Source organism: Oenanthe melanoleuca, chromosome 15 (assembly GCF_029582105.1).
Source record: "Oenanthe melanoleuca isolate GR-GAL-2019-014 chromosome 15, OMel1.0, whole genome shotgun sequence".
Taxonomy (NCBI): domain Eukaryota; kingdom Metazoa; phylum Chordata; class Aves; order Passeriformes; family Muscicapidae; genus Oenanthe; species Oenanthe melanoleuca.
The window spans coordinates 8,484,371-8,498,361 of record NC_079349.1 but is presented as its reverse complement, the minus strand read 5'-3'; positions in this window follow the sequence as shown (position 1 = coordinate 8,498,361).

Here is a 13,991-nt window from a genome sequence, read left to right as displayed (position 1 = left end):
GTATGGGCAACAGGAGCGGCTCTCCTTCGGATGGAACTTCCTCTTTCAATTTTGCCTTCCTTCAAATCCCTCACCCGTCGTGCCAGAGCAGCCGTAGGCTTTCCATCCCACCTCCTCATGTTCTCTCCAGAATCCTGCAAGAAAAACCATAGCTCGGCCCGGGGAGTGTACCTCCTCTCCCCATTGGGAGAACGTCTACGTTGAGTGCCAGGACGTCTAATTTGCACAGCTGAAATTTGGAGGAGGTCCTCCTTAATTTCCTTCCTGAGCCTCTTATGATTTTCCTCTATCTTGTCCTCTAAATTTTGTAATCGTGTTTCCACGGCGGCGATTCTGGCATGGGTTGGGCCATGCACAGTATCCGCGTATGCCCGGAGCTTCTTCGCCATGTCCAGCACCGTTTCATAGATCTCTTCTCGCTTCATTATTGCCAAAGCAGATGCATATTCAGATGGCCCGAGTCGCACCAGCTTCCTCCACATTACAGGTGTGCATGGTACCAGGTCTGGGTTCCTAGTTGTTATATCATCTGAAAAAATAATCTCCGCCACTGCCATCTCCCTCAAACGTTGGATCCCTTGCTCTATGGTTTTCCACTTGGTCTGCTGCATATACAGGTCATCGGCACACAGATATCTTTGTGCTACGCTGTCTAAAACACGTGCCCAGAGGCTTTGAGGGTTAGCCTCCCTCATCATACCTTGATCGATGACCGGATCATGAGACAGGGATCCCAGGTGTCTCACTTCAGTGCCGTCTAAGATGGTAGCCTCGCCTGCCGCATCCCAAAGCCGAACCAGCCAACTAATTATGGATTCATCAGGCTGTCTTGTATAATCCTTTCTTAAACCACGAAGATCTTTTAAGGACAGGGACTCATTATTAGTTTCTGATCTCACACCAGTGGTTTTAACTCTTGATTTTACATCAGGAGGTGTTGAAGGTCCTTCTCCTGCATCCTCATCATCATCCTCCACTGGCCGATCGGTCTTCTTGGTGTACTTCCCACTCCTTGTACTGGTAGCCACAGCCATTGGTTGAAGCTTGCTTTCTAATTTCGTCCCTGTCCTCGAGCCTGGGGTGTTAACTACAGCCTGAGTAGCTGGCATAGTAGCTATGTTATCTCCCTGTTCCCTTTCCTTTGTTTGTTGTTCTCCACTATCTAACATGGTACGATAAGCATACGCCAGAGCCCAGCTCACTGCAGTAATCTTTTTTTCCTGGAGCTATTGTGGCATTTCTCTTTCAAATATTTTACCACCTCAGCCGGGTTCTGAATTTGCTCATGTGAAAAATCCCAAACCATAGGATCAGAAAATTCCTTTAACATCTGGCCCAGGTCCTGCCATTTTCCACACCACTCAGGACTCCTCACACTTTGTCCTGCTGCTAAATCAGGAGTCGCACCAGCACCTCTAGAAATCTCAGCCCTGATTTTATATAAACTGTAAACCGTGTAGAGGAAGCTTACAACATTAAACATCAGAAAGATGATCTCTTTAATACTAAAGGAGAACTGCACATATCCTAATGACGATGTAAAAAATTCAGAGGAGACAAAGGGAAGCAAAGGCTGAAAAGCCTCCTCCCCTGCTTCTCCTCCAACAAACTGGATGCATATCCATAACCAGGATCCAGAAGATATCCCTGGAACCGATTCCAGCATTTTCATAAACCTCTTACAAGCCATTGCAACCAACCCCAGTCGAATCAATATTTTGGTCATTATCCCTCTAGTATAAAAACTACAAATAAGGGACTATACTGGAGCTATTTCCGGGCAGGAAAATAACCCCAGAGACCAAAGAGGCATTAAAACCTCAAAAAACCCCAGTATCCAGAACCACATACTGAAATCCATTCCAAACAGCATTATATATAGTTACACAGTTTTTTCCACTTTCTTCGGTTCCCCGTACGGGCCACCAAACTATTTGTCCAAGTTTAGGACAAAACTGGGGGAAAGCCTCCAAAGGAGCCCCCCAGAATAAACCTCCCTCACAATTCCTCCCCTCCACTGGGCTCGGAGAGAATTTTACTTGGGGGGAAAAGTGGAAAAAACTTGTTTATTAACAAACACGAGAAAAAACACTTCCCAGCAACAGGAAAGTACAATCCCAGATGACAAAAGAAATGTTTTCACCTAAGTGAGAGACGGTCGCTGCTGGGAAGGGCGAGAAGCTTCTTGGGCAGGCTATGGAGGCAGTCTCTGATGCTCAGGTCCCGTCCGGAGCCGGTACAGATCTTGGAGCTGAAGGAGAGAAGGGGGAGGGGAAGGCAACAGCAGCCAGGGCAGAGCCGGGGCAGCAGCAGCGGGGCAGAAGCAGCAGGGCAGAAGCAGCGGCTGGGGTAGCTAGCAAGCACGCAGCAAGCAGCAGCCGGGCAGCAGCAGCAAGCCAAGCAGCACAGCGCCCAGGGCACCACCCCCCCGGGGGGGGAAAGGGCACCGGCGGCAGCTCCATGCAGACAGAGAGGTGTGGGGGCGGGAGAGGAGCAGACATAACACCAACCCAGAACACCTACGCAGAGTTGAAATACTCCATGGTACGCTTATAAGGAGCAGGGCAATCTCGTATGGTACAGGGAGTTTGACAGAAAAGTGCACACGCCAGGCGTGTTTTGTTAGGACCAAAACCTACCAGCAGAGTGTTCTGTGTGAGCAGGAGACTACACTTGACCTCGGTTAGAGAGATATTGCTGCATTATACATAACGAGAACAAGGAAGCCGCAGAGCACCGGAGTGCTCTGCGCACCCTTCCAGTTGTCTGTAACTTCAGGTTTGATGCAGGATCAGAGTCACCTTGCTTTGATACTACATATTTATTGGTGAAACAGCCTTCGATTGTACATATCTGATTCAGAGAAGTCATTTCTAAGTGTAGTGCAAAATGAGAACTACTGTGTGCTGTGCATGCTTTCTCCGTACCGTTTGGTACACAGCTGTGCTCTTCGCTGAACAAAGTTTAAAGAGTGCACGGTATGCTTACAAGGAGCAGGGCAATCTCGTATAGTACAGAGGTTTTAAGAGAAAAGTGCACGCTCCAGACTTGTTTTGGCAATAACAAAAACTACCAGCAGAGAGTTCTGTGTGAGCAGGAGATGAGAGTTTACCTCGCTTAGAGAGATATCGCCGCAGGATACATAGCGCAAAGAAGGAGGCTGCAGAGCACTGGAGTGCACTTCGCAGCAGATCGCTTGTCAGTGACTAGAAGCATGAAGCAGGATCAACGTCAGCTTGCTTTGCTACTACATACATATTGGTCAAGCAGTCTTCTGTGGTACATATCTGTGATGCAGAGAACTCAGTTCTAAGTGTATTGCAAAGTGAGAACTACCGTGTGCTGTGCATGCTTTCTCCTGAGCGTTCTGTACACTGCAGTGCTCGTCCCTATGCAGAATTTACAGAGTGCACGGTACGCTTACAAGGACAAGGGCAATCTCGTATGGCACAGAGAGTTTGACAGAAAAGTGCCCACGCCAGGCGTGTTTTGGCAGTAGCAACACCTACCAGCAGAGTGTTCTCTCTGAGCAGGAGACGACACTTGACCTCAGTTAGAGTGAAATCACCGCAGAATACATAGCACGAACAAGGAATCCGCAGAAAACTAGGGTGTTCTACGCACGCTTCCAGTTGTCAGTGACTAGAGGTTTGAAGCAGGATCAGCGTCAGCTTGCATTGCTGCTACATACGTATTCGTCAAGCAGTCTTCTGTGGTACATATCCGTGATGCAGAGAACTCAGTTCTAAGTATAGTGCAAAGTGAGAACTACTATGTGCTCTGTATGCTTTCTCCTTAGCGTTATGTACACTGCAGTGCTCTTTACTATCCTAAGTAGAAAGAGAGCACTGTTAACTTAGAAGGGTCAGGGCAATCTCATAAGGTACAGAGGGTTTAATAGAAAAGAGCATGCACCAGGCGTGTTTTCTCAGTAGCCAAACATACTAGCAGAGTGTTCTGTGTGAGCAGGAGACGACACTACACCTCTCTTTGAGAGATATCGCTGCAGGATACATAGCGCAAAGAAGGAAGCCGCAGAGCACCGGAGTGCTCTTCGCAGCAGAGGGGTTGTCAGAGACTAGAGGCATGAAGCAGCACCAGCGTCAGCTTGCTTTGCTTCTACATACCTATTTGTCATACAGTCTTCTGTGGTACTTATGTGTTATGCGGAGCACTTATTTCTAAGTGTAGTGAAAGTGAGAATTACTGTGTGCTGTGTATGCTTTCTCCTTAGCGTTAGGTACACTGCAGTGCTCTTCACTATGCTGAGTAGAAAGAGTGCACGGTATTCTTAGAAGGAGCAGGGCAACCTCGTATGTTACAGAGGGTTTAAGAGAAAAGTGCACTTGCCAGGCATGTTTTGGCAGTAGCAAAACCTACTAGCAGAGTTTTCTGTGTGAGCAGGAGACGATACTTCACCTCGGTTAGAGAGATATCGCCGTAGGATACATATCGCGAACAAGGAAGCCGCAGAGCACCGGAGTGCTCTGCGCAGCGTACGTGTTTTCAGTGACTGGTGGTATGATGCAGGATCAGCCTCATCAAGCTTTACTACGACATATCTCTTTTGCATGCAGTCTGTTGTAACCCAATACTTAGAAGTATAAGGTATGTTTAACCCTTCTCAGGTCCCTATCCCATTGGCAGGAAGCCATAGGGGCCTCCTTCCCCCCTTACCTGTCCTGTTATCCTATCCTCGTGTCACTATCCTATTGGCACAATGCCAAATCCCCTCCCTGACCTTTTTCCTAGAAAGGACCATTACCTGAGAAATTGGCCCTCTTTGTTCCCTGAGGTCATCATGCAATAAACCAGAACCCTGAGAAAGACAAAGAGCCTTTTTGGATTCCTTCGTTTATCTAATGTAACAACTCTAGCTCCCTCTGAGTTAAGAGGTAAGAGGGAGTTACAGGGTGTTACAGTTGGTGACCAACGTGTGAGGCTTTTAATTACGAACCCACAGGTAACTAGTATCCCATTTCTAGGGATTTATTAGCTCGGTTTTTTCAACTACCCCCCCGTGCTTGGGTAGCTGGTTTTATGCACCTCCCATGCAGGGAGGTATCTGGCTGAAAACTCCACTCTCAGCCCTGGAGGGAGCCAGTTGGAAGATAAACACCCTTCACAAATCACATGAGAAGCCGAGGTCCGTGAGGACAGGTAAAGTCCCTCGAGGGAGGCGGGGACCCCAGAGGGAAGAGGTTTCCCTGGGCGGAGACGCTTGCGGCGCGGCAGCTGGGCCGACTTTAGGGCCCCGAGCTGTGGCAGCGGTTGCGGCACCTTGGGCGGCTTGGCAGCAGGGGAGGGCTTTAGGACCCGGAGCTGCCGCAGCAGCTGCTGCACTTCAAGAGGAGCGGTGCTTGCCACAAGTGCGGCACCGCTACACAAAGCCAGCTTGCATCAGTGCGGCAGGCAGCTCCGGCGCTGCCCAGCTCTTGGGGGCTCCCCAAAACCCCGCTTGAGGCGGCAGGGATTCCCTGGAGCTGGCATGACCGGTGCAACGTGGGCCACGTGTTCGGGTTGCAAAACCTCGGCCATGGAAATTCTGTTTTCCCCTTTTCTGGCTGGTTTTTTAAATTCGAGTCAGAAAAGAGCTGTTTTTCTTTGTGTGATTAATACGTGGAGGTATAGGTTATTGTGCTAATTGCTCTGATAACATCACAATGGGCTCACGTTTATTGGCACAACAAAAGAGTATTATTTCTCACGTAAAGAACTGATAAATGCAGAGGATGTAGCAATTAGAAAGAGAACAATAGAACAATTTGTATCTTGGCTTTATAAAGAAATTCCAGATTTCAAAAAACAAGATATGAATTCAGTTTTATTTTGGGATACCATAGGAAATTTATTAACTTCTAAAATAGAAAAAGGTAATTCTGCTACAGCTTTATTCCTCCCTATATTTTTAAATATTCTCAAACAATTATTACAATTAGAAAAGAAAGGACAACCACAGATAAAATCTTTGCAATCCCCCCATCTCCTCCAAATTCCCCTGTCCCTGAAAAGGATCCAAACTTTGTAAATTCTGAGCAGTCTGTCAAGAAATTCTCTTTATACCCATCTCTTTCAAATTTACCTCAAGAGTACTCTGATGAAAGTCCAAAAAGTAACTTTCCTTTGCTTCCCAGTGAGAAACACGTGGCAAATGGCAGCGGCCATGCTCCAGCTTCTCCATCCCATAACCCTTTCTTCTCAATCCCCTTCTCCACCCCCATCCCTATCCCTTCTCCTAACCCATTTTTGCTCCCGTGTAATCCTACACCTATAGCTTCCCCTAGTCACCTCTTCCCGGCTCCAGTTACAAATAACAATCCTCCTAGCTACAGTGGGGCCCTGGTGGAGCAGGACAGCCCACCGGCTGAAGGAGGAGGGGGAAGGGAAGGCTCGGCTGACAGCTACTGGGGAACACATGTATCTCCTGCTTATAAAGACACGCCTAGCTCTGCAGTTCAGAACTTAGAAGGAGGTAATATACCATCAGCTGCTCCTGTAATTTATGTGGGTAAAAGAAATGGAAAGAGGGAATATCAACCTCTCTCATATCAAGACAAAAAGGAAATTTGTAAAGTGCAAAGAGAATTTGGAAAAAGCAGTGAGATTTTTAAGGGCATGATAAAAGTGACTTTTACTTCAAATGAGATGACACCTCATGATTTAAAAGATCTTTTCAGGTGTTTGCTAACTCCCTCAGAATATGATGTGTGGTTTAATATTTGGAAACGTTCTTTAGGGGTTCTTTTAACAGAGCTTCACAAAAGCCCTGACAATTCCAAGGATTTGGACAATAACAAAATTACACGTGATCATTTAAGTGGTGAAGGGACTTGGCATTGCCCTGAAAAACAAACTTGAGTATTATCCAAATTTGTTTTAGATAAAATTTGCAATATAACTGAAAAAAGCTTTAATCAATTACTAACAGTTGAACTAACTGGGAGTTATGTTAATATAAAACAATATGCTTCTGAGGATTTTTTGCAGTTCATAGATCATCTGCGTACATAGGTGGAAAGACAAGTGCACGATCCAGCAACCCAGGCTGAATTGATAAAAGAGATGGCACAAAGAAATGCCAATGAAGCATGTCGCAGAGTCATTCTAAGTCTTCCTATGTATCCTGAACCACCCCAAGCACAAATGATAGAAGCCTGTTCCAGTAAAGCAGAACTGTTCAGAGTACCAGAAAGGAATCCAAGGCCAGCTCCATCCAAGCCTGCAGCAGCTCAAATACAACTAACAAGGAAGCAAACTGTGCCACCTGAACAGCTGGAGCATATCACCTGCTTCCAGTGTAAAAAGCAAGGACATTTCGCTAGGGAATGCCCTCTTAACCAGAAACAAAAGAAGTCCAACAAAAGAAAAAACTAAGTTTTCAGCGCATGCCTGCTCTTAACATCATAATGAGCAAAGATATAAATACTGCAGGCACCACTGTGGCAAAAGCCTCTCTCTTAAAAACAAACGTGGAGGGTGGGATAAAAAGTGTGGGTGTACCAAATAATTGAAATGTCAAATCTTCTGTTAACTGGGTCTGGCAGCCTTGCAGTCATGTCAGGCTGGAGACTACCAAAGGTTTTCATTTCAGGACTACTGATTGGACAATTATCACAGTGGATCTGTCAAGCAGCCTAGTAGACGTGACCATATTGCTATGGAAATAGAGAGTGAGTATTTTGTTGTTGGAGACACAGCACACATACCCTTAGAAATTGAAGTAGCTCCTATGGTTATGAAAGGAAAAGTATCCTGCCTCATAATATAAGCATGCTGTCCTCAGCCACCATTCTACCTGGGCAAAGGGCAAATTTTAGCCCAGGTCATTCCCATTCCAGCAGAGGTCACTCCAGGTGGGAAATCACCTGAGGCCTACTGGGCAGAAGCGGTGGGTGAGGAAAACCCTTCTTTGGCATGCAACTTAACACATGTATCAAATCACCTCCATGTGGAAGGGGTGCTTGACACAGGGGCAGATGTGACGATCATACCCAAAAGGATATGGCCGTCACACTGGGAACTGCAACCTGTGGCTGGGAAAATTCAAGGTATAGGAGGAATTAAATTGGCAAAACTATCAGAAACCATGCTGCAAATTGAGGGCCCGGACAGGAGATTGGCTAGTATCCGTCCATTTGTAATAGATTACAAATGTCCCTTGTTGGGGAGGGATTCCATGTCACAGTGAAGAATTAAAATGATTATTCCAAAAACTCCTTGGGGTTTTTAGAGTTGGCTACTGTGGAGCACCCCACCCAGAAACTAGCATGGCTAAGTGACACCCCAATTTGGGTAGCACAGTGGCCAATGAAAAAGGAAAAGTTGAAGGCGCTTGAGGAACTTGTGGAGGAGCAGTTAGCAAAAAACCATATTGAAGAAACCACAAGCCCGTGGAATTCCCCCATCTTTGTAATAAAGAAACCGGGGAAGGACAAGTGGAGATTGTTACATGACCTCAGAGAAATAAACAAAGTGATTCAGGACATGGGTTCCCCTCAACCTGGGATGCCATCCCCAACAATGTTACCCCGAGATTGGCAATTAGCTGGAATAGACATCAAAGATTGTTTTTTCCATATCCCCCTACACCCTGAAGATGCCCTAAGGTTTGCTTTCTCAGTTCCCTCCATAAATCGAGAAGCACCAATGAAGCAGTACCACTGGAAAGTGCTGCCACAAGGCATGAAGTGCAGTCCTACCATCTGCCAGTGGTATGTAGCCTCATTCGTGTCCCCTGTGTGTGCACAAAGAAGGGAAGCCATAATATTACATTATATTGATGATGTGCTTGTGTGTGCTCCCAATAACTCGATACTCCAACACACACTTGACCTAGCGGTTAAAGTTTTAACCTCTGCTCGATTTCAATTGCAGAAAGACAAAGTTCAGAGGATGCCACCTGGGTTTGGAGATTACTGCACGGACAATAGTCCCACAGAAATTAGAAATCAATTGTAATCCCAAAACCCTGGCAGATATCCATTCCCTGTGTGGGTCTTTAAATTGGGTAAGGCCCTGGCTAGGCCTCACTAATGAGGACCTAGAACCTCTCTTTAATTTATTGAAAGGAGATAGAGAGCTGGTTTCTCCCAGGGAACTGACCCCAGAGGCAAAGATTGCAATTGAAAAGGTACAAAAAGCCTTGGCAGAGGGACAGGCTCACTGTTATCAACCTGAGCTGCCTTTCGAATTCATTGTTTTGGGAAAACTGCCACACCTGCACGGTCTAATATTCCAGTGGATCAAGGGGCAGAGAGATTTGCTCTTAATCATAGAGTGGGTCTTCCTCTCCCGTCAAAGATCCAAGACCATCACTCAGCCACAAGAGATGATGACTCAGCTGATTCAGAAGGCAAGGATGAGGCTGAGTGAGCTGGCTGGTTGTGACTTTGCATGCATTCACCTTCCAATCAAACTTTCTGAGGAGGGAAGGAACTCTCCTGAAAGGATGACCAAAGAAATGTTTGAGCACTTGCTCCAGAGCAATGCCAGCCTCCAAATATCTCTAGACAGCTTCAGTGGACAAATATCAGTCCATGGCCCGGCTCATAAGTTGTTCAATGAGGAATTCCACCTCATTCCTCGTGAGAAGAGGAGTCGGAGACCACTCAATGCGCTCACAGTGTTCACAGATGCGTCAGGGGCCTCTCATAAGTCAGTGATGACTTGGAGAAACCTACAGACTCAGCATTGGGAAGCTGATGTTGAGTTTGTGGAGGGCTCGCCCCAAATAGCCGAGCTGGCTGCAGTTGTGAGAGCCTTGAGAAATTCTCGGAGCCATTTAACTTGGTAACTGACTCAGCTTATGCTGCTGGGGTAGTGTCTAGAGTGGAGCAGGCAGTGCTCAAAGACATCAATAATGAGCATCTTTTTAGACTGCTCTCAAAGCTAATCTATTTGGTTTCACATAGAGAGCATCCCTTGTATATGATGCATGTGAGGTCACACACCGATTTGCCAGGCAAGATCGCAGAAGGGAATCGTAAGGCAGACTCCCTTGCAGCTCCAGCTGAGAAAGCACGCCTACCTGACATCTTTCAACAGGCAAAGCTGAGCCACCAGCAATACCACCAGAATGCTCCAGGTCTGGTCCGTCAGTTCCAGCTAACATGGAGTCAGGCTCGAGCCATTGTGGCCACCTGTCCCAGCTGCCAGCTCCAGGCCATGCCATCACTGGGTATGGGGGTTAATCCCCAAGGCCTTGGCAGCTGTGAAGTGTGGCAGACAGACATCACACACATTCCTAGCTTTGGACGCCTCAAATATGTCCATGTAAGCATTGACACATATTCAGGTGCAGTTTATGCCTCTGCCCATGCATGAGAAAGGGCGGTGCATGCTAAACAACACCTAGTGCAAGCCTTTTCAGCGTTGAGAATACCTAGAGAAATCAAAACAGATAATGGTCCAGCGTACGCATCCGAGGAGTTCCTGGAATTTGTCCAGCAGTGGGGAGTGGAACATAAAACTGCCATCTCCCACAGGCCAATCTGTGATTGAGCGTGCACACCAGACGCTCAAACAGGTTCTAGCTAGACAGAGCAGTTCTACTGTGTGAATGTCTCCACAGCAAAAGCTCTGCAAAGCCCTGTTCACTATCAATTTCTTAAATTGCTCATTTGAAAATATGAGTCCTCCTGTGGTACATCACTTTAACAGCAGTAAAGAGTTCAAGTTGTCTCAGCATCCACCAGTTTTGATTAGGGACCCAGAAACATGGGAAACCAAAGGTGCCTATGAGCTGGTAACCTGGGGAAGAGGTTATGCGTGCATATCCACTCCCTCAGGCCCTAGGCGGATTCCCCAGAAGTGGGTCAAACTGTTTATTCCAAAGAATCCAGCTCCAGCAGAAGGAGATGAGAAGCAAGTAACCATTGCTTCGAAAAGAAGACGCCACCGGAAGGAAGAGAAAAAATCTTTATAAAGGACTACATTTCAGCAGACAGAGACTCATAACATGTTTTAAAATGTTTGTTTTTCCTTTTAGAGAAAACCTATCCTCCACTCAACCCCATGATGAACCCTTTCCAACTGGTCTTCTTCTTAACACTGAACAGTTTGGCCGCGGCGTGGATTGTCCCTCAGCCACGTCAAAACATCTGGGTGACCCTGGCACGAACGCTCCAACAGGAAAACATATGCCTGTCCACTGCAAAAGATCCTACGTCCACCTGCCTGGTAGGAGTCCCATTGAAGGTTGAAGAATATTCAGGCAGCTTTGACATACAAATATCCAATGAAGCTCCTGAGTCATTCACCATTTCACCTAGGCAGCCAGCAGAGATCAGAAGAAATCCCTTAAAGGAGCTGCTGTCAAATTTGCCCAAAGCAGCCCAGGAACCCCAAGAATTAGAGCTGTTGGGTTCCTACCCAGCACCATGTTGTATTCATTTTAGTATTGTCCCAAAACCTACTGACACTAATGGGTTTCATCTCATACATCAATTTCCTAGGGAATTCATGGCAAGAAATTGGTGTAATATTCTAAACCAGACTTCAGCCAATGACCCAGCTTATTCAAGTCCCAAAAGTCACCCTAAGGGATTGTTTTTAATTTGTGGGGATCAGGCATAGGCAGGGATTCCTTCTCGACTTCTAGGAGGGCCATGTACCATAGGGCGGTTGTCCTTGTTAGCACCCAACAAAACTTTAATTAATGATTGGACTCACAAAAACAAATCAGCTGACAAAGTACAAAAGAGAAGCGTTGACAATTTGGACCCAACTTGTAATGCAGAAATTTTTCATTGGGCCAAATCAAAAAGAATAGCTGTGTCTGTGTTTCTTCCATGGGTCGCAGCAGCTAAAGCTCTGGGTGAATTAGGTCACCTAGAGTGTTGGGTTGTTAAACAGGCAAACTTAACCTCAACTGCCATCAGCTCCCTCCTAGAGGATGAGGAAATTGCCAGGCAGGCCACACTCCAAAATCATGCTGCTATAGATTTTCATCTGCTATTGCATGGACATGAATGCCAGGAATTTGAAGGACTTTTCTGCATGAATTTGACCTCAAAAGCTCCCAACGTCCACGCTGTCCTTCAAAATATAAACAACCTAATTGGACAAGTGAAGCAAGAATCACAAGATTGGTTCAATGAACTGTTCAAAGGCTGGGGGTTCTCCAGGTGGTGGACTTCTATAGTTAAAACGACTCTGTTATTCTTTGTTATTCTTTTCATTGTAATAAGGGCATTCGGGATCCTACATCATTTAATTTTCAAGACCATTAATGGAATCATTACTTCCACCTCTGTAGTCAATCACATAGAACTGAAAAACATAAAACAATCTGATTCGCCCACCAAATAACAATGGAGGGCAAAATCATAATCCGAAAAATCAAATCTAATATCTTTCCCTCATTTAAAAACAAAACAAACGGGGAGATGTTGTAACCCTATACCTAGAGGTATAAGGAATGTTTAGCCCTTCTCAGGTCCCTATCCCATTGGCAGAAAGCCATAGGGGCTTCCTTCCCCCCTTATCTCTCCAGTTATCCTACCCTTGTGTCACTATCCTATTGGCACAATGCCAAATCCCCTCCTGACCCTTTCCCTAGAAAGGACCGTTACCAGAGAAATTACCCATCTTTGTTCCCTGAGGTCATCATGCAATAAACCAGAACCCTGAGAAAGACGAAGAGCCTCTTTTGGATACCTTCGTTTATCTAATGTAACAGCTCTAGCTCCATCTGAGTGAAGAGCTAGGAAGGAGTTACAGGGTGTTACAGAAGACTTCTTTGGAACATATCCGTGATGCAGAGAACTCATTTCTATGTGTAGTGGCAAGTGAGAACTACTGTGTGGTGTGCACGCTTTCTCCTTAGCTTTAGATACACTGCAATGCTCTTCGCTATGCATAGTTGAAAGATTGCATGGTAGGATTGCAAGAAGCAAGGCAATAATGTATGGTACACATGGATTAAAAGAAAAGAGCACGTGCCAGGTGTGTTTTGGCAGTAGCAAAACCTGCCAGCAGAGTGTTCAGAGAGAGCGCTAAAAGACATTTCACCTCCGTTAGAGAAAAAATTGCCGCAAGATACAAAACGTTATCAGGCATGTTATCCATTACTGAGGTCCAAGCCGAGGACAAGGCTGTCTATTTCTGTGGTGCCTTGGACAGCAGCAGTGGCAGCTGGAATGGTGATACAGAGATATGTGGAAATGAGGTACAGAGGAATTAAAAATGGAGATTCTCTGCCCTCTCTCTCAGGGTGAGCAGGCCTGTGGGCTTGATGCAGCTTCATGTGCCCCTTCAGGAGGCCATTGGCTGTGAATGGCCTCCTGCTGGCCCCATGCTGTGCACGAGGTGACCCTGGGGCTGTGAAGTGCCTGGCATGGCCCTGTTGTCAGCCCCACCACCTCATTCTGCTGCCAGCCACGTCCTCTTGCTCTGCCAGGACTCTTCATGGGGCCCTGGCCTTGGGCTCAGGCCTTGGGCTCTCTCTGAGGCAGTCATCCCTCTGTTCCATCAGGACCTCCTGGCCCGGGAGCCCTGTCCTGCAGGTCAGAGAGGGCTGTGCTTGGGCACAGACGGATACCCCTCTTCTCCCCTCTCTACATTCCCTGGTCCAGGCAGCATCTCTGAGTCACCTGTCCAAGGTGTCTGCCAGCGTGAGAGAGACTTTCAAGGCCAGTAGCTGTGGCTATGCCTGGTACCAGCAGAAATCCCTGTCACTGTGATCTATGATAGCAGCAAGAGACCCACAGTGGTGGCTGCCAGTCCCTGCCAGTTCAGGGCTGATGCAAACTCATCTCTGGTGACAGTAACTGTGACAAAAGGACCCTGTGTCTGTGTGAGAGGCTCTCCCCTATGAACACAGGCTGCCATGGGCAGGGTGCCACACAGACACCCTGATGGTTGTGGCCAAGGCTGGAGGTATTTCTGGACCTGGTGGAAGCCGTGGCAGGGCTGAGAGGCAACAAGGGCAGAGTCCTGTGCCGGGCTGTGCTCTCAGTTCCTGCAGTGCTGTCCCTGAGACCCTTCTTGTC